The sequence below is a fragment of the Myxine glutinosa genome, chromosome 12 (genome assembly GCF_964187855.1).
Source record: "Myxine glutinosa chromosome 12, kmMyxGlut1.1, whole genome shotgun sequence".
Classification (NCBI taxonomy): domain Eukaryota; kingdom Metazoa; phylum Chordata; class Myxini; order Myxiniformes; family Myxinidae; genus Myxine; species Myxine glutinosa.
Genome location: NC_136272.1, coordinates 87,915,878 through 87,938,014, shown reverse-complemented (window position 1 = coordinate 87,938,014; position 22,137 = coordinate 87,915,878). Strand labels below are relative to the sequence as shown.

General features: G+C 43.7%; 1 protein-coding gene across 1 annotated transcript in view; it reads left to right on the top strand.

Moving 5' to 3' along the window:
* Positions 1 to 19,948, top strand: part of LOC137418790 (putative serine/threonine-protein kinase MARK-C) — a 137,027-nt gene extending 117,079 nt beyond the window's left edge. Inside the window, exon 14 of the mRNA XM_078766071.1 lies at positions 19,827 to 19,948. The gene's annotated coding sequence lies outside the window, so the exon portion shown is untranslated. The remainder of the gene's footprint in view (positions 1 to 19,826) is intronic.
* The last annotated feature ends 2,189 nt before the right edge of the window (positions 19,949 to 22,137 follow it).

Sequence of the window (22,137 nt, the reverse complement as noted above, 5' to 3'; positions counted from 1 at the left end):
TTTTGACAAAATGACGGAAAAACTTGAACAATGCTACTGCATCAAATTTTGTGTTTTTTGGCCTTGGGGATGTTGGATGCTTCCATTGTGATGACTGCAACTTGGTTTCTGGGCCGTACCCATAAACCCAGGACTCATCGCCAGTGATCACTGTGTTGAGGAAGCTGGGATCGCTGTTCACAGTCTCCAGCATGTCCTGTGCGATCTCCAAACGGATTTGCTTCTGCTCAATCGTTAGCAGCTTTGGTACGAACTTCGCTGAGATTCTCCTGAAGCCCAAATCCTCCTTCATAATGGAATGAACGGTGTTAAATCTTGCGGATCGTTTCCACTTGGGAATCGCCAAGCTTTACACAAAATTTGATGCAGTGGCGTTGTTCAAGTTTTTCCGTCATTTTGTCAAAAACGAAAATCCGACGGCGCTCACTTACATGTCCTCACTCATCGGCGGTCTGCCGTCGAATGACAGCTTCTGCAGGTGGGAAAAAATTCACGCGTGTGCATTAGGATCGCCTACATACGTGCACCAATCAACGCCTCCCTAGCTTCTTTTTTTTTACGCATGAAAAATAAAGGTCGGATACTTTTTGAACACAGTAGTACAATAGGGTGGAGTGAAAATAGCCAAATTTTTTTTTTTAAACATTTTAACTAGCTAGATATGCCAAAAGGTGCCATTACATCTATTAGTGTAGCAGCATAGCAAACCTGTTGTGCATTTTGTGATACAAGCACCAAATTTGGCACAAATGTACATTAATATGTTGCGAACATTTTCAGATATTGGGCCACTTGAAATTCCGTAATTTTTTTTTTCAAATTTTTTCAAATTTCGTAATTTCAAATTTTTCGGGTGACACCGTCACAATTTCGGTCTTCGAGGCCGGCCGATATAGTGGGGCGGCTTAGCCCAAATATTCAAAAGAATTGTGCATTTTGTGATACAAGCACCAAATTTGGCACAAATGTACATTAATATGTTGCGAACATTGTGTGGTCAGCAATGAAGACGAGAGTCTGAATTACATGTATGCAAAAGACCTTGTGAACCAGTGAAGCAAATACACGGGTAAGCATGAATTAAATCTAGGGCATGATATAATTTCCATGATGTTTACCTCTACACTCAATGGTGGAAGGAGGTAATGTTTTGATCCCAGCTTGTCTGTATGTCTGTTTGTCTGTTAGTCCACAAAATTCCAGACAAAGCTTGTAGTAGTGGTAGTTGTAGTGGTAGTGGTGATAACAGAAATTGTTATATAGAACTGAACTTATATTATTATTATATGCAGAAAATAACTTCATTTCTATATGCCCTGCAGTGGACAGGTTAATTGGTTTATGCACTGAAGGGGTCGCCCTGGTGTGCACTGCTGTGTTCTGCCTCACTGAGTTGTTCAGGTATGATGTACTCAGCACAAGCTTCCGGTCGGCCCGGAGGTGGGGGTGCGGGGCCTGTCACGGAACGTCAAAACAAACGGCCTGCCGGGGCCGCCCAAAAGTCGGGCGTGAGGGGCGCGTCCACTAATGGAACGCCTCTCGCTTCCCAGATCGAGGGCCACGTGGTCAGGAGAACCTCGTCCCTTCCGGTCACACTTTGCCTATCGGCCGGCCTCGAAGACCGAAATTGTGACGGTGTCACCAGAAAAATTTGAAATTACGAAATTTGAAAAAATTTGAAAAAAAAAATTACGGAATTTCAAGTGGCCCAATATCTGAAAATGTTCGCAACATATTAATGTACATTTGTGCCAAATTTGGTGCTTGTATCACAAAATGCACAATTCTTTTGAATATTTGGGCTAAGCCGCCCCACTATATAGAGCACTGTGTTAAAATTGTATTAAAATTGAACAATATTTTGATCTCCCTCAGTAACTTTTTATTTTACTATACTATGCAACATAGTAAAACAGCTCATAGATGCATTCAAATCATAGGTCTATTATAGTTTGTCTCAGAATGTTACAGTCACACAGTTACAATGTGAAGTGTGTGAAGTCGCGCTTCGATTCAAACGATGGCATCATCTGTCGCGAGGTGACACGGGCACGGATGAAGCTGTCTCGCCTTTTCTTGCCACACACAGCTTGAGCGGCCTCGGTCACGAGTTTCACAATCCTTTCCACAGCCTGTGTGTGGCAAGGGAATTTAGGGAAGAGGACAGTTGGGGTGACATCCATCGTGATAAGTTCCTTCATCTCAGGGTCTGACATGCCTCGGATCACGGGAGGCTCCGAGATGGCGCACGCTCCCCAGTCGATTAGGTCGAAGTACTCCACTGCGTCAAAGTTGAGTTTAGCGGGGACCTTGAACCGTCGTATCTGTCCAGTAGGCTGTCTGTCTGTTGCTCTGGCTTTCATCACTCGCCACAAGCCCCATTCTCGTATTTGAGGTCGATGGTCAATTATCATGGCCAGGAGTATATTTTCCGGATGTGCAAAGTACGCGTTGCGGTGCATAACAGGTCAACGATCTTCTTGTGTTTAGCGCTAAGGTATCGTGACTTGACGATCATCTGGTGGATGTGCCTGGCTCCATCTTTGCATGACGAGTGGACTTTGATGGAAAACCACATTGGAGCATACACTCAAATGATATATGTCACCATGGTTTTCAACTTCTCGGGTGGTGTCTCGACGCTGATGTACAGTCGGAGTATTCTATTAGCTGTTGTAAGCCACCGAGAGTGATTCAGGCATCCAGGGTTTCGTAGGGCCAGATCGACGCTGTATTCACCTTCGCTAATTCCATTGCACATTTCCAAGAGATATCGCTGGTCTGTACTCCAGTCTCTCGGGTCCACATTCGGCAATGAGATCACAAAGGCCCTGGCAATCTGTGAGAGGAGATGAAGCAAGATCGGACTACAATCATCACGAATGATGTCAGCACTTATTTCTGTCGCATTTTTGTTCAAGTCAGGAACAAGTTGTTTTGTCTCCTTTGTTATTCTTGCTGCGACTTTGCGGATGTCCAAATCATCTTGGTCATCATCGTCAGGTATTATCTTGAGGAGAGGAGAAGCTTTGCTCCGGAACACAAGAATGCTTGCAACCCCAACTCCGGAGAGAACTACAAGGTCTGACCCAAAATGTGTTGAAAGATGTTCAATCAATGTGCGTCGTTTCAGCTGAATTCCCTGAAGAGATACGAGTACATACGAATATACGAAGAGATATGAGTACTCGTACATATAGGTTGTGTACTTCAACAGAGTTCCAGATCCGTGTTGGGTCGTTGCTGAGTTCATGGATGACCTCTACAATGGTAGGATCTGCACATTCATCTGTGTGATGCTCCGACTTCCGATGAGCATACATCCTACCTCTCGGACCCATGAACTTTGTCATGCACTCCTTGTGGTACTGTGCATCTGCTGCATGAAGGTCGCTGACAGCTCCTTGCACCTGTATCCTGACCTGCTGGGCAATTTCATCCTCTCGAATGGAACATACTTCCAGAATGGAATCTTTGAAGCTCTTCATGCCAGGCCACCCTTTCAGCAGTTCTGCAATGGACGACTCTTTTCCATCTATGAGGATGACGTCGGTCGGTGGCTGGTTCACACACCTCTCCACAAAATAAGCAGTGTGTCAAGAAATCAAACTGGGCAATTTCTGATCGACGTGTTCTTTTTGGAGGGGGTGTTCCACTGCTTTCGTTGTTATGTGCCTCCACAAATCTTTTGATGTGGGTCTTTGACGTATATGTCGAAACACAACTTTTGTGACATAAGAGTGCAGTGTCAGGATCATCAGCTAGTCTATGCTCTAGTTCTACATGCAACCCATCACCACGGATTTTGCTACTGTCTATGATAGAACGCAGGTGCTGGGGCTTGGCAGAGATAAGATTTTCTTTTGATTTTCCACAGTTGAAGAGACACCCCTCTGCTTCATTGGATGCCATGTTTCAAGTCAGTCTGGAATAAGAAAGAGACAGAAGAATAAATATATGATATGGTCAAAACAACAAATGGTTCAAAATTATCACATATAAACTATTGCATTTTATGTCACAGGAGTATACATTCATGTTTATTTCAATGTGTCTGTAATCTATGTATTTTCACCAATTGTCATCATGAGTGTACCATGAATTAAGCATCTGAAATATATATGGAAAGTAAATATATATGCAAGTTGTTTATTATCGACTGGCGCATATTCTAGGTTAAACCGATATTATTTGCTATTCACAACAAAATGTGATATAAAGTGCATTATTCTGCCCCTGAATGATTTTATCATAAATTTCTATGCAATAAATGTGAACAGGCTGTAAATAATCTCGCTAATTTGGACATAGGTACGACTAATTCATAAAAATATATTTTAGACGAGTCGACAAAATGTCGATAATCGCTCGAAAACGTTCCCTTTTTCAAATGGCAATAAAAAAAATTCCCCAAAGGTTCCAAAGTGGCACCCTCTTGTTTTGAGATCAGTTCACATATGAGTTACAGAAATTGCAATAAAACGTTGTATATACTGCAAAACACGGTCAGTCAGGATTCCACTGGACTATATGGAAATGCTGTTGAATACAGAGAATGAATGGGATGGCAACATAGAGAGTAACCCAGTTTTAGAACCGGCAGAGAAGATAACTGAGAAGGAAGTTGAGGAAGCGATAAAAGCAATGAAGAGTAGAAAAGCGGGAGGGCTGATGGGAGTTGTGGGAGATATGTTGAAGGCAGCAGGAAGTTGGGGTGTGAAGAGAATGACAGAGATCTGTAATCTGGTGGTGAAAGAAGGCCGCATTCCAGTGGATTGGGAACTGAGTACCCTCGTCCCTCTATACAAGGGGAAAGGTGACCCTCTGGAGAGTGGCTCGTACCGAGCGATAATGTTATTGGAGCATGGAATGAAGGTATTGGAAAGGGTGTTGGAGAGGAGGATAAGGAAGAAGGTGAAGATCGACGAAATGCAGTTTGGATTTATGCCAGGAAGAGGAACGACAGACGCGCTCTTTATTGTGAGGCAGTTGCAGGAGAAGTACATGGAGAAGAGGAAGAAGTTGTTTCTTGGGTTTGTTGATCTGGAGAAAGCATTCGATCGGGTTCTACGCAAAGTATTGACATGGGTATTGAGGAAGTTTGGAGTGGAGGAATGGTTGATCAGAGTAGTGATGGCAATGTACAAAAGTGCGCACACAGCTGTAAGGACGAAGGATGGGAACAGTGGTGAGTTTGAGGTGAAGGTGGGAGTGCATCAGGGGTCGGTACTAAGTCCACTACTATTTGTAGCTGTGATGGAGGTGCTGGCTCAGAACGTAAAGGAGGGTTTACCGTGGGAGTTGTTGTATGCAGATGATCTGGTGTTGATTGTGGAAAGTATGGATGGACTGAAGAAAAAGATGAACAAGTGGAAGGAATGTATGGAGACAAAAGGCCTTAAAGTGAATATAGGAAAGACGAAGGTGATGGCAAGTGGTAAAGCATGTGGTGAGGTGGAAAGAACTGGGAAGTGGCCATGTGCTGTGTGCAGGAAGGGTGTCGGAGTGAACTCCATTCAATGTACAATGTGCGCTGAGTGGGTTCATCAAAAATGTAGTTGTCTGAGAGGGTCATTAACCAGTGTGGCAGCTACATTCAGGTGTAAGGTGTGCACAGAGGGAGCTGCAGATGGAGGAAGTGTTGAGTTGGATCTTGGAGAAGGCGTGAAGCTGGAAAGTGTGAAAACATTTTGCTACCTCGGAGACATGCTGAATGGAGAAGGTGGATCAGACTCTGCAACGGTTGCTCGATTGAGATGTGCATGGAAGAAGTTTCGGGAACTGAGTGGTTTGCTGATGATGAGGGGAGTGCCGTTGAAGCTGAAGGGAAAGGTGTATGCTTTATGTGTGAAAAGTTTTATGATTTATGGGAACGAGACATGGGTAATGAACGTAGAGCAGCAACGAAGGCTGGAAAGGGTGGAAATGCGAATGGTTCGGGGGATGTGCGGAGTATCGTTGAGAGAGAGGAAGACAAATGATGAATTGCGAAAGATGATGGGAGTGGAGCCTGTGATTGATGCTGTGAAGAGGAATAGGTTGAGATGGTTTGGTCATGTGTTGATGAAGGATGAAAGTGACTGGTTGAGAAGAGTAATGGAAATGAATGTAGAAGGAAGTAGAGGACAGGGAAGACCATGAAAGACTTGGCTAAAGATGGTGGAAGAAGAAATGCGGGCAATGGTGTTAACAAGGGGAGATGCAGAAAATAGGGCAAAATGGAGAGGATTGTAATGGGGGCCGCAAGGCCAACCCCCGCTCTCGCAGGGAAAATGGCCTTAAAATGCATGTTGTTGTTGTTGTTGTTGTTGTTACTTATGTGATATTAGTCATAACACCATTATTCGTATTTATCTGTAGTTCTGTTTCTTCCAAGAGCAAACAATATGCATCAAGTTTGTTATCTCCCTCCCTTTCAATGTGTAGGGAAGTATCAACTCTATTGGACTTCATCGTTTCCTTTTGAGCGCTCAGGTCAATCACGTAGATTGTACATAGACTTTTAAACGACGCCATATACAAAATGGGATCCATATTACCTTTGCTTTCACACATCTTTTGGTAAGACTTGTCGGTTTCGGGATAATCATTATTTTCCCAATTAATTTCCAATCTATCTCGTGGGTAAAATGTACCGTCTCGAGAAACCCTAAGTTGTTTTACCTTAGCATTATCACACAATGCATTATTCTTATCAGTAGCAGTATCTCCATCTGGCTTCTTAAAAATGAGCCTCCAGCGAGGAAGCGTCCTTCCGAGCTCTCCACGTCATCAAAGATAAGTATTTTCGCAATCACATTTTTGTCAAATTTCTACTGGTTATTTTACTGTGCATGTGTTCAGTGTGTTTTTCTCGTTCGATATGGGTTTGTATTCGTGCAAATTTGTGTGTAATTAGTCGTTTTGGTCGTGCCGCGTTTGGGGACTGTCCCTCGAGGCTTCCTGTTGCGTTGTCGGTTCACCAAACCATCGTGTTGTTCACCCCCTACTTCCCCCGAACATCTTACATTTTGTTTCGTCTTAAATCTAAAAAAGAAAAAAAATCCAAATAGTAATTTCCTTCTCTCCTCACGGCTCCCTCCCCCGTGCGTGAGCACCCCCTTTATCTCCTTTTCCTTCTACCTCTTCAGCCGATACTCACCTTTCCAATTCTCGTTTTCACCATACTCATTCAACCATTTCTCTTTTTTTCTCAGATCCACGCCCTCACTTCAGGGAATTTTCCCATTTAGTTCTCATGGTTTTGTTTAATAATGTTTGAACTTCCCCTTGCGGTCCTGTACTCAGTTGTATATTACAACACACTCTTTTTCTTCCTCTTTGAAAGGCTGTCTTCAATTTCCTCTTCAAATCATTCCCTTTCAAGAAAAATTCAATCTCTTACTGTTCTTCCTTTCTACATTCTTTAAACTCACCTTCATTCCACCGCTACTCTAACTTTTTCAAACGGATCTCTGACTTGAAAATCGCAAGAAACCCAGTTTGCAATAAATGTTCGTTTTTCATTTATCGTCCAACACTTTCTAAACTCTCCTCACCCCTCTCCTCCTAGAATCCCCCCTCACTCCTCCCATTCAAATCTCCCCCTCACCCCTCCTCTTCAAAACGCATCTCTCACACCCCTTTCCCATCCAATCCCCCACCATTTTTCTCCCCTCTCACCCTTTCTCCTCAAAGCTGACTCCTTCCCGATTCCTCTCCCTTCCAACTCATACCTCCACCTCCTCAACCTTCAAATTCGCTCTGCCCCCCCATCCCCCCACTCAAACAACACCTTCTACTTTGCGCTGCCCCTCCTCAAACAACACCTCACTGTGCCTCATCCCATAACCAACAAACCTTTTGGCCTCCTCACCCTTCCCTTTCTCTAAGCTCTTCTGCAATCTCCAAAGTAAAGTTCTCTCTCTCTCTGTTGTGAAAGTAGAGCCAGAGACCTCACAGGAAAGGAGGCTTTATTGCAATCGACCATGTGCATCTATACATAACACAAGATCATAACATTAGTCTACAATCTACATGATACAAACAAGGCAACCCAATACATTTAAAATGAGGCAAACTACTAAGCAGCAAATTAATAACTCTTACCTAGCTCTCAACGAGTCATAGCAGCAAATATGGCAGTCTCCCACTCTCACAGCTGGTTACATATGCAAAACCGCCCATCTCCACATGGACCGCCCCTGCGAGACAGTTATGTGTATCACACCAGCAACTGGCTTTCCGTCGTCCAATTCTTCACATTCTCCCTGTCTTAAGAATACGCGAGATCTTGGAGACGGCGGCAGGGATTTTCGAAGCTCCACACGGTCTCCACATTTTTCGAAGTTAAGTCTGTTCACAATTGTATTTTGTCGAAACTGTATTTATCTTTCGGTGTGTGAAGTTATTGTGTGCAACTTTGGTTGTTTCTCGGTGTTTATCTTTCATAAATTGATCGTCTGTTTGCCGTGTCGCGAGCAAGGCCTTGTACAGTGTGCACTGTACAACCTTGAGGCTTTGTTTTTCTCTCAGTGGTCCGTCGTTTGTGATCCAATAACTTTCGTTCTCTGTATTCCCAGTCTTTTCACCCATAGCCTACTTCCTTGTGTAAATCTCAACTCAAAAAAAAAAAAAAAAAAAAAAAAACATTTCCTTCTCTGTTCTCATTCGTTTATTCATTCTTATTCGTTCGTTCGTTCTTCGACCACGTGTTTCTCCCCCATTTCCCCAGATAGTTTTCACTCATTAACCTTCAATGTTTACACTTTCCCCTCAAGTTATGTATTCCGTCATATTTTATAACACCTTTTTCTTCTTCTTCTTTAAAAGGCTGCTTTCGACTTGCTCACCAAATCAATTCATCCCCAAAAAAATATCCATCTCCTATAGTGCCTTTTTTCTACATTCCCTAAACTCTCCTGCACTCCATCCTCCATCCAGCGTCCTTAAACGTATTTTTAACTCGAAGGTCACAAGAAACTCATTTTGCAATAAATGTTCGTTTCCCATAAATCGTACACTTTCAAAAATCCAATCTCACCCCTCCCCTCCCAATCTTCCCCATAACCCCTCCCCTCCAAATCTTCCCCATCACCCCTCCCCTCCAAATCTTCCCCATCACCCATCCCTTTCAAATCTCCCCCCTTGCCCCCTCCCTCCTAAACTACCCCCTCACCCCTCCCCACCAAGACGCCCCCTCGCCCCTCCCCTCCTAGACTCCTGCCTCACCCCTCCCCTCCAAATCTCCCCCATATCCCATCCCTTTCAAATCCCTCCCCTTGTCCCTTCCCTCCCAAACTCCCCCCTCACCCCTCCCCTTCAAATCTCCCCACCCTCATTGCTTCTCAATTTCCCCCCTCTCACTCCCCCTCCTCAAAGCGTCCTCCCCGCTTCTTCCCCCTTCAAACTCTCACCTCCATCTCCCCCAACCTTCTGCCTCGCTCTTCCCCCTCCTCAAATAACACCTCATTGTGGCTCACCCAATCACCATCAAACCTTTTGTCCGCCCCATCCTTCCCTTTCTCCGAGCTATTCTGAAATCTCTGACACACCTTCAACAGCTCTCCCTACCTCTTCCACCTCTTCCACATCTTACCCTACCCCTCCTCCCCCCTGTTCTGTATCTGATGCTCCCCCTTCCTCTTCATTAACGGTATGGACCTCAAACATCCGGGGCCTTCGTTCAAACTTAACTGATCTCTCCATACAGGTTGCTTCTGTCAAACCAGACATGATCTGCTTAACAGAAACTTTCCTCCTTTATGATGTCTCTGATTCCATAGTATCTCTCCCGGGCTACTCCCTCCTCCGGTATGATAGACCTGAGCCTCGTCCTGGAGGCGGGGTTGCTATCTTTATCAAAAACTCTCTTCCTCACTCGCCCTGCACTGCACTCTCTCCACCTCACCCCCAGGAATACCTCTGGCTACGGCTTCCCCTTCGCTCCCACCTCTTGTTCATATGTGTGTTGTACCGTCCACCAAACAGTGATGACTCCATCTACATCTCGCTGTCTGATGATATGGACCAACTTCTATCTACTCATCCCAACTCTCTCTTCCTCATATGTGGTGATTTCAACTGTCATCATGCCAGTTGGCTGGGTGTGGGTACCTCTCTCACCAGCCATGGCTCCTCAGCAAAGGACTTCTGCGACTCACTGGGACTGACACAATCTGTCAATTTCCCGACCCGGATCTCAGTCAACGGAACATCTTCTCTTCTGGACTTGGTTATGACTAACTTCCCTGAAAATGTCTGCTGCTCTTCTTCTGCTCCGATCGGATCATCTGATCATGTCCTTGTTAAAGTGGACATCTCTCTGACCATCCTCAGGGAGCCTGCTCAGCGTCGACGAGTCTGGCATTTCACTCAGGCCAACTGGCACGGTCTTCAAGCAGCCATCAATCATCTGGACTGGTCTCCCATCTCTACCACCTCTGACATCAACTCATCCTGGGAATTCTTCCAAAGTAAATTGCTCTCTCTCATGCACAGATTTATCCCATCTCGTCTTCAGTTGTCATACCCTTCCTCCCGTCCATGGTACACGGAATCTTGTGGTGAGGCTGTTGCCCAGAAACAACTTGCCTTCGTCTCCTGGAAAGCAAATCCAACGGAAGGAAATCTCATTTCCTTTCACAAAGCCCGAAACAAGTGTGTGTCCACCCTCAGGAGAGCCAGGAAACAATATCTCTCCGTTCTCAAGACCGAACTCTCTTATCTGTCTCCCTCTTCCAAATCCTGGTGGCGTCTGGTCAAATCCATTTCTGGTGTTTGTTCCCCCTCCATCCCCTCCCTTACCTCAAACGGCTACACAGCTGACTCCGCACGTGAAAAAGCTGAATGCCTCAACTCTGTGTTTGCCTCTAAATCTTGTGTCCCAAACCCATCCCTCTCTGTACCCACCATACCCAGTCGTACCCTGCTGCTCCTGGACTCCGTGTCCTTTCCTCCTGACAAGGTGGAAAAGTTTCTGTCAACCCTCGACTCTGATTCTGCAACTGGACCCGACGGCATCAGCCCACGGGTCCTAAAATCCTGCTCTGCTGCTCTATCTCACCCTCTCTCTGTTCTCTTCACCCTCTCTTTTGCTCAAGGTCAACTGCCATCTGCTTGGAAATCAGCCAACATCACCGCTTTGCACAAAAAAGGTGCAAAAACAGATCCTAGCAACTACAGACCAATCAGCCTTCTCCCAATTATCAGCAAAGTCATGGAATCCATCATTGCTTCTGATATGAAATCTTTCCTCTTCTCCAATGGCTTGATCTCTGATCATCAATTTGGTTTCAGACCAGGTCACTCTACTCTGGACATGCTGCTTCTGCTGTCTCAACAATGGATGGAGGTCCTCAATGCCAAACAGGAAATTAGAGCTGTCTCCCTCGACATATCACGTGCCTTCGACACGGTCTGGCACCCCGCTCTGCTCACCAAACTCTCCTCCTTTGGTATCCATGGAAATCTCCACGCATGGCTGGCGGACTTCCTCTCTAGTCGTCGTCAACGTGTGGCCCTGAATGGGTTTCTCTCATCTCCTCTTCCTGTTCAGGCTGGAGTTCCCCAAGGCAGTGTTCTGGGCCCCGTGCTTTTTCTGGTCTTCATCAATGATCTCTCTGACTCTCTCGAAAATCCTCTCTATCTCTTTGCTGATGACTCCACTCTCTGCCGCTCCATTCCTCTTCCCTCAGATCGGCAGTCTGCTGCCTCCTCACTCTCTGAAGACCTGGACAAAATCACAGACTGGTCAAACAAGTGGAACATGTCTTTCAATCCTGACAAATCTCACACTCTTACTATGTCTCTCCGAAAAGATCGACTGGACAACCCTCCCATCTACTTTCTCAACAATCCTCTCCAAGAAGTTCTGTCGCTCAAGATTTTGGGTCTCACTATCTGCCATGATCTTTCTTGGGAAAACCACATTTCCAAGCTGGCCTCCAAAGCCAGTCGCCGACTGGGCATCCTCCGTCGTGCGAAGTCCTTCCTCGGCACACCTGAGCTCCTCACCACATACAAGGCTTTCATCCGCAGCTCAATGGAATACTGTTCTCCCCTATGGGCCGGTGCTCCTGCCTCACACCTAGCTCGGCTTCACGCTGTTGAAACCAAAGCTTTCAGAATTATTGGAATCTCCCGCGATGAAGCTATCTCTGAGGGCCTTTCACTCACTCACCGCAGGCAGGTAGGTGGTCTTTCTGTCTTCTACCGACTCCTCTCCGGCCTTGCACCCCCAGCTCTCTCTGTGCTCTGTCCCCCAAATATTCCTACAGGTCGCACAAGATCTGCCAGCAACCCTCTGATGGTTAAACTGCCGAAATCTCGGCTCTCCGCTCACCTTCACTCTTTCATTCCTCTTTTCTCCCGCCTCTGGAACAAACTCCCTCACTCCCTTCAATCCCACTCCTCCCTCCAGGTCTTCAAAACAGCTGTTCACCACCATCTCTTATCCTCTCCCATCCAAAACCTTGATCTTTTCTAACCCCGCTAATTCACCCCAGATCCACCTTGTTTGAAATTCCAACTTCTTTCCTGGAAGTCCTGGCAGTGTCCATATGTTTTATACCTCTCCCACTGCCCCCTTCCCACGCCCCCCCCCCCCCCCAAAGCCCTCGCCCTCTCTCAGATCTCTCGATGTCTCCATGTCTCTCGGTCCCTGCTCTTAAATGTTGTGTTTGTGTCCTTCCCCCTCTCTCCCCATCTTGTCTACCGCTCCCTATGTTATATGTTTTATGTGTCGGTTTGTCTTTCTGTGTGATTAATGTTCGCTCTTTCACGAGCCTCGATCTTGTATAAAAAAAAAAAAAAAAAAAAAAAAAAAAAAATACCGTTAATAGGAATAATCCAAACCCTGGGCACATTTCCAAGAGATATCACTGGTCTGTATTCCAGTCTCTCGGGTCCACATTCGGCAATGAGATCACAAAACATCATGGCCTGGGCAGCTCACCATCATAGAATCCACTATGAATTCTTCATTGTACCAGAGGGTGCTTGAGGATAATGTGAGGCCATCTGTCGGAAAGTTGAAGCTCAACCGAAAGTGGACCTTGCAACATGACAATGACCCTAAACATACCAGTAAATTCACCAAGGAATGGCTGAAAAGAAAGAAATGGAGGGTTCTGGAATGGCCAAGTCAAAGCCCGGATCTAAATCCCATCGAGATGTTGTGGGTGGATTTGAAACGAGCTGTGCATGCAAGAAACCCCTAAAAAATCGCACAGCTGAAAGAATTCTGCATGGAGGAGTGGGCAAAAATTTCTCCCAGTCGATGTCAGAGACTGGCAGACAGTTATAAGAAATGCCTGCTTGAGGTTGTTTCTGCCAAAGGGGGCAATACCACCTATTAGAGTCAAGGGTGTACTTACTTTTTCCACATGCAAAATTTGCATCTATGTTTATTTAAATTATTCAATGGACTACAAAATGTAAATGTTTCATGATATTTGTTATATTATATCAGCTTTATCGATCAATATTGTTGAAATGAATATCAAATAGCTGTATGTTGAAATATGTTGAAAAAGTCAAAACTTTACATGGGGTGTACTTACTTTTTCATGTGACTGCATGTGTGTGTGTAAATATATATATATATTTTTTTTTTTTTTTTTTTTTTTTTACGTGTTCCTCCCCGACCTCCTGGTCTCGGTATACCTCCGAACTCCGAGAGGAGCCACGGCAGAAAAATGTGTTATTCTGTGTCAGAAACCAATAGTGAAACCACACCAATGATTATAAACGAACAAATATTGTATTAAAAATCACACAGGAATAACGGTGCAATCAAAAGTACACTCAATATATCTTATGAAGGTACCATCAGCTAAAGTCAGATAACTCACTGCGCTCCAAGTGAGTGAAAAAGGACACCCCTCAATGTCTCTATAACTTTCTCCAAGACGAAGTTGATTCGCTCCAGCGATCGCTAGAACGATGTCCAGTCGAAACCCGAATCCCGCTGTCCAGTCGAGACCCGAATCCCATGCAGATAGCAAGGGCAGTCACACAGCCGAAACTGTACAAAGGCACCCTCCAGATGAGCACGTTCACAGCTCAGTCAGTGAACCGCAACGTAATTTGAGACAAAGCGTTTGCTCACACACATCCCCGACAGAGGACAGGATGGTGAGAGAAGTTGACGCGTAGCAAAAACCTTTTTCGGTGAATGAGGCGCGAGGGTCAAAATGGCCAATGGCTCTTACTTGAGACGAAGCGACCCGGCGAGGATTCTTCAGAATATCAGCGCCTAAACCTGACTACTCAGATTTCTCAATCCCAGTGATAACACCTATCGCAGGATGTCCTTTCAAGGAACTCAAAATTCACTCGCGACCTTCGTTCGACAACGCTCGCTACGGCGCTTGACGTCACGCGTCTTGTCCGACTTTGCTCGCCACGCCTTCCTCTTCTTCTCTCTCTTCATCTTCCGGTTCGGTTTCCTGTATCATTTAAAGTTAACCTTTTTAACTTTTGATAACTGTTCATGAACAATAAACCTTTTGAAGACAATAATAATACATAGAATCAGAAATATGTCAAGTGATGAAAACCACAACAACGGAAGTGACGAATCCGTAACACACCACCCCCCCCCCCCCCCCCTCAAGAAAGAAAGTTTGACACAGCGAAAACTTTCTTTGCAGGCACACTCTTTAAACACAACAAAGTAAACTCACAACTAAATCATCAATTCCCATGAGCAACAATTATCAATATCTCCCAAAAATAAATCAACAAAATTCCACACAACCCACAGAGGTTTCCAAAGTTAATTCCCTCTGGACAAAGCATCAGCAACGACAGTGTCCCTGCCCTTTACATGCTCAATTTCCCAGTTGGATTTCTGCAAAGCCAAACTCCATCTCATCACCCTCTGATTTTTACTTTTAGTTTTTTTTGAATGAAGGTTAAAGGGTTGTGATCAAAAACCCAAAGGCCAGCAAATCTATAGCACTTTCCCGGGAGGCCAAGCGAATGCCAGGTTCCATGGTGGCTGGGTGGTGAGGCCTGGAAGTATTCACTACATGGACGCCTTTAGGAACATGGAGTTCACGGTTAATCCATGTTGGAAAGTTCACTACATGGACGCCTTTAGGAACGTGGCGTTCACGGGTTAATCCGTGTAGGAATCTTGGCTCGGCTGCTCCGCAGCATTCAGTGCTTCAACTCTTTCTAACTTTCATAATAATCACGGTTGGACCGCTTGTCACTGTAGTCACGTGAATAGCGGTCTCCTTCTCGGCCACTACCCTGATACTCATTCCTTCGGGAGCTGCCGTAACTCTAGAAGCCTCCATAATAATATCGACTGCGGCCACCACCAAAAACCACTACTCCCACCCCGGGAGCCATATCCATCCCTGAAACAACCGCCACATTTTCCTCTTCTGTAGCCCCCTTGACGCCGATGGCCTGCCTTCTCTACGGCTATGGTCCGACCATCCAAATCCTTGCCATTCAAATCCTTCTCTGTATCTTTGGCGTCCTTTGTGTTTTCAAACGTGACAAAGCCAAACCCTCTTGATTTTTGTGTTTCCGTCTTTTATCAGCCGCACTTCCAAAAGCGGTCCATATTTGCCGAAGACGGAGATCAGAACCTCTTCCCTTGTTAAGTTCAGTCCACCTACAAAGAGCTTGCCAATATTGCCTCCATCCCTGACTGGTGTGGTGTTATTTTCCATACTGGGCTTTTTAACAACCATCGGGTTACCAGAAACTTGACCACCGGCCAAATCATTCCCGATGACAAAAGATACTCCCTCTACAGGAAGAGTGGCTTGTAAACCTACGGTGACCGGTCCTGACACCAAATCAGACTCTAAATGGATGACATGGAGTGGAGCTCTAACACAGCCACCAATCCCCTATAAACGAACACTACCACCAGTTGCCGTCCTCTCCGACAATGGCAAAATGCCTTCAAGCATTGAAGATTGATGTGCTCAATCGCTTTCCTGTATCATTTAAAGTTAACCTTTTTAACTTTTGATAACTGTTCATGAACAATAAAACTTTTGAAGACAATAATAATACATAGAATCAGAAATATGTCAAGTGGATGAAAACCACAACAACGGAAGTGACGAATCCGTAACAATATATATATATATATATATATATATATATATATATATATATATATATATATATATATATATATATATATATATATATATATATATATATATATATATACTATATATATATATATATAGAGATATATATATATATAGATATAGATATAGATATAGATATACATATAGATTTTTTTTTTTTTTTTTATTATTATTATAAAAATTTTTTTTTTTTAAATGGGTGAATGTTTGTATGTCTATGTGTGTGAGGGTATGTATATATGTATGGGTGTGTGATTGTGGGTGTATGTGTGAGTGTGTGTACATGTATGTGTTTGTGTGAGTGGATATGTGTGTATGTTGGTGTGTCGTTGGTTATTATCTCCATAATTTGGGTTTTTGAAGGTGGGATGGAGTCGTCGCAGGACTCAAAGTATCCACCCCCCACTTCGGTGAAGGATTGCGATTCATGGGTTAGGTTGTGACGTTTTGTTGTTCTCAGAGTTTTGTTCCAAGCACTCTTTTCAGGATCGTCACTGAGCCCTGTACAACGTCCAACTGTATTTCGTTTGTGTTAATGTTCCCAGGGATGGTTTTTAAGATATCCGTAAGTTTCTTTATCATTCCCATTGCCTCAATTATCACTGGTAAAATTTCGGCACTCTTCAGCTTCCAAGATATTTTCACGTCATTCTTGAGGTCTTGGTATTTGTTAATTTTCTTGATATCTGCATTATTTAGGCCAAAATTGCTGAGGACTGATATCTCAATCAACAATACTGTATTTTCCTTTTTGTGTCTGAGCTTTGCGTCTGAGCTTTTGCGTCTGAGTCATCTATCGGGATGTAAAAAACTCATGTCAGAGCAGCTGTACACTCAAAGGCACAACAAGAAATGTAGAGTAATCCATTGGCACATCTGCAGAAGTAAAATGTCCCATTTCCAAAAAACTCATCAGAACATGAACCAAATGCAGTCATTGAAAACAAGGACATAATCAGGCATAAACATGGAAAACAAATCATTGTGACTGCACACAGTACTCAGACACAAAAAGGAAAATACAGTATTGCCAATTGAGATATCAGTACTTGGCGATTTTGGCCTTAATAATACAGATATCAAGAAGATGACTAAACACCATGACCTCAATAATGAATTGAAAAGATCCTGGAAGCTGAAGAGTTCCAAAATTGTACCAGTGATAATTGGGGCAATGGGAATGATAAAGAAGAACCTTACAAATATCTTTAAAACCATCCCTTGGAACTTCACCACAAACGAACTACAGTTGAAGGTGGTATGGGGCTCAGTGACAATCCTGAAAATAACCCTTGGAACAAAACTGTAAGAACAAAACTTCAAAACCACCTCCCTTGAATCACAATCCTTCACTGAAGCGGGGGTGGATACTTCAAGTCCTGGGAGGACTCCATTCCACTTTCTAACACCAAAATTATGGAGATAACAACCAACGGCACACACAAGTACACACACATATACACACACACACACACACACACACACACATGCGCACACACACACACACATTCATATATATACACCCATACATATATACATACCCTCACACACATAGACATACATACATTCACACATAAAAATACATACACTCACACACATATTTCCATGCACACACTCACATATACACACACGCGCACACACAAACACACAAACACACACACACACACACACACACACACACACACACAACCTATCCATCCAATTCTAATAGATATTCACGGTGCTTATCCCACTGAATCTGTGTCAAGGTAAGAATATCTTGTTTCTAAACAGATGATATGTGCATGGCACACAGTTGGGTTGGGCCGATTTCTGACACCTTTTCTATAGACATCGTCGCAATTCACACCTTTCATCGAAGACGCCATTGGTGGATAAATATGGCACGAACTGTGACAATACTGGCTGATGATTGGCTGGGTGTAAATACTACTACACCGCATTGCCAAGTCACTGCACCCACTATGGGTACGCTACAATAAAATAGTGCTGATATTAGTGGAAATTACTTGGTGTTGGCCAAAATTCACCATTCCAACTTTTTATATTGATGAGAAAATATGTTTCTGAAATGTATTCAAGCGAAGATGAGTTGCACCCTTTTAATGGAATGAAAGTGAGCGAAAGTCAGACCTGCTCATGGCCTGCATGTCCGATTGAGCCAAAACTTTCAGGGTAGGAGTGACACCCATGCAGAATGTTTTTCTGATAATTGTGTCGTCATAGGTCAAGTGGTGTGGCAGCCATCGTGGACGAAACGCAAAAAAAAAAAAAAAAATTCTCGGAAACCACTGAATGTTTTGGGGGGAATAAAAAAATATCGTGATCTATGGAGGTCTATCGGGGGTCAAAGTGGATCCTGGGTTGACCCTTAAAATAGGAATTTGCTTTTTCCTTTGAAACTGCACACGCTGTTTCAATGAAACTTGACCAGAACTTTCATCACCGTGATGTACAAAAGTATGTTCATGGTACGATGAAAATTTAAGTTGGAGGAGGTCTACGGGGGTTCAAAGTGGGTCCAACTTTGACCCCCCCACCACCCCCCTGCAATATAGGTATTTGCTTTCTTTTTTTGAAATTACACACATGATTCCGATGAAACTTGACCACAACCTTCACCACCCGTGATGTGCCAAAGTTTTTTTTTCGCAGCATTAAAAAAATCTGGCCCGAAGGGGATCTACGTCGGGGGGGTGGAGGGGGGTTGCCCCCTAAAATTTGCTTTCTTCTCAGAGACTACACATACAATTCCGATGAAATTTGACCACAACATTCAATATCCATAATGTCACGGCATAAAAAATAGTCGTGGCCAAAGGCAGTCTATGTGGGGAGAGGGCGGGTGTGGGGGGGGGGGGGTAGGATTGCCCCCAAAAATAGGTGTTTGCTTTCTTCTCAGAAACTACACATGCAATACTGATGAAATTTGCCCACAACTTTAATCACCCATGACAAATCAATGTTTGGTCAAGGCATTTGTAAAATCAGGGTCTAAGGAGGTATTTGGGGTTGGGGGGGGGGGGGGGTGGTGGATGTTGTCCCCCAAAATAGTTTTTTTTTGTTTGTTTCTTTATCGTGTAAATACTGTGATACTGTTTAAAATGCCTTTAGTCAGTGTAGTATTATGCTATATTCTACCAGGTGAGCTTCCATGGGTATGGTCCCTGTTTTTAAAAATAGCATTATATTCTACACAATCTTTATTTAAACATATCACAATGTGTGCACTTCAAAAATAATCTATCTCAGTCATTATGGGCCCCTTCTGATCTCCCCCACTGATGTGCCAAAGGGGCCATAGTAAACCAGGCCCTGCAGCTCTAAACGTTACCCGATATGTAGAATGTAGATCTGCTGGTATATGTGTGACAATTGGAATAAAATTGAAATTTAGCATTGATTGGTTTTGAGACTTTTTTCTATATCTGTGTATTGACTGCACTCCCCACTTTTAACTTTTTTTGCAGATAGAAAAGCGAATAAAACCACATAGACTGTACTTAATGTCGTCTTATTGAGCTGAGAGGGTTTCTTTTTCAGCTAAGAAAAAACTTTTGTGTTGTCCACCATAACTTATTTCATGAGTTTTGAGTCAAACCTTGGTTATGGCATCAGTGAGTGCTTGTTTGGAATATGCTTTTTATGCAAATGTAAGTATTCAATTGCAACGATTGTTTAGGATTCGGTCACAAATACATTTGTTTTGCTTCTTTGCAGATGTCACATGACAAGACTGACTTCAATGTGGGAAAGAGTTCACCATCCTTTGCAAGGGAAACATTGGTTTCCCTTCTGACTGCGATGCTTCGGAAGGATCCAATGGAGAGGCTCACTATGACGCATGACGTTGAGCGATACAGTTTTCAACTGCAGTATGTTATTTGCATGATCAAGAATGTTCACACATGCTGGGATTGCTGACATCCTGTTATTGTGGATCAAAATGCAATTGCTCACCAGTGCAGGTGATTTCTGATCGTGTTTATATTTGAATCCAACACATCCATTGTTTTGCAGGAGATTGTGAACCACTCCTGGTTCGAGGAAAATAACCGGTAGAATTTTGAAGGTAACCTGCACTCCTTTTGTACTCTTTTTATATCTGCTGGTCTTTTTGTTTCTCTGTAAAATTGAGCCTCATGGTGCGTGACCTGATAATGGGGCAGCAGGGCAAGTCTTGACCAAAATAAATATGAACTTCCGGTTCCAGGTCCGAGTGCGTTCGACTTGAATTGTGCCATATGTCTTTCCAGTTTATCAAAGCTAAGGGATTTGACCAGATCCGTTGTCTCTCCATGTTTGTTGGTCTGCTCTGCCTCTGTCTGTTTGTTTGTTTGTCCATGAACAAGATATCTGAAAAATTGGATTCGGACGGATTCAGCCAAAATGTGGTTGAGAGGTTGGGTGTGTGAGAAGGACGAAATGATTAAATTTTGGTGATTATATGGATCCGGATCTGGATATGAAACGTTTTTAGTATTCCAAGTAATTCTTCACCATTGAGAGATGGGATCAAAAACGATATATATCACGATATTTCAAAATGTTGTGGTCGAGTGATGAGAAAATGAGGTGAATGAGTTCCATTCGGCCACAAGAGCATTCATGAGGTCAGGCACTGATGTTGGGCGATATGGCAGCCATCTTGGACCAAATGCAAATAATAATAAAAATTATTTCTTGGAAACCGCTGAATGTTTTGGGGGGAATTAAAACAAATCTTGGTCTATGGGGGTCTTTTTCGGTTTTTCCAAGATGGCGGCCAAACCACGTGACCTATGACGTCATCATTAACATGTTTTAGTCCCAATGGAGAGTTCTTTACAATGAGCCATGTCTCCATTTTGTCTATTCAGTACTTTCGGAGATATGGAGGTGCAATTTTTTTCGGTTTTTCCAAGATGACGGCCGAACCACGTGACCTATGACGTCATCATTAACATATTTTATTCCACATGGAGAGTTCTTTACAATGAGCCATGTCTCAATTTTTTCTGTTCAGCACTTTTGGAGATATAGTGGCGCAACGTTTTTCGGTGTTTCTAAGATGGCGGCCGAACCACGTGACCTATGACGTCATCATTAACATATTTTATTCCCCATGGAGAGTTCTTTACAATGAGCCATGTCTCAATTTTTTCTGTTCAGCACTTTTGGAGATATAGTGGTGCAAAGTTTTGCCGTTTTTCCAAGATGGCAGCCGACCACGTGACATATGACGTCATCATTAACATATTTTATTCCCCATGGAGAGTTCTTTACAATGAGCCATGTCTCAATTTTTTCTGTTCAGTACTTTCGGAGATATAGAGGTGCAAAGTTTTTCGGTTTTTCCAAGATGGCGGCCGAACCACGACACCGATGACGTCATCAATTGGGCACAGTCTATTCCAGGGCAAGACGAATATGTGTGCAAAGTTTGGCGATTCTCCGTGCAACGGTGTAGACGTAGTGCTGCAAACAGACAGACAGACAAACGAACAGATCAACATACTTGCCGGAATCTTTTCCGGCAAGTAACAAACGAACAGATCAACATACTTGCCGGAATCTTTTCCGGCAAGTAACAAACGAACAGATCAACAATCAACATACTTGCCGGATCTTTTCCGAATCTTTTCCGACAAGTAACAAGAAAACAGGAAAACAACCAGAGTGAAAACTGAGTACTCCCTTTCAGCGTGCGTCACTGCCGAGCCCCATTCGGTGCCCGGCAATGACGATTTGCAATGCCTGGAGATGGCGTCGGAAAGGTGCGGTGTACAAAAACACTTGTATTAAAATTTTAAAATAGCATTTAAAATAACTAAATAGATGTGTGGCTTTCAGTTCTGTGCCTTTGGGAAATTGCTTATTTGTAAGGTCTATTTGATGTGTGCTTGCATTTGTCGGGGTCTCTCAAGGTGTTCTGAATGAATGGTAGAAATCTGAGGAAAAATGATTTTATTTTTATTTTATTTTTATTTTTTGACCTGGAAAGATGAACTGCTGCTGCCTTGTCTCTGTGAACTCAGATTCAGCGAAAACG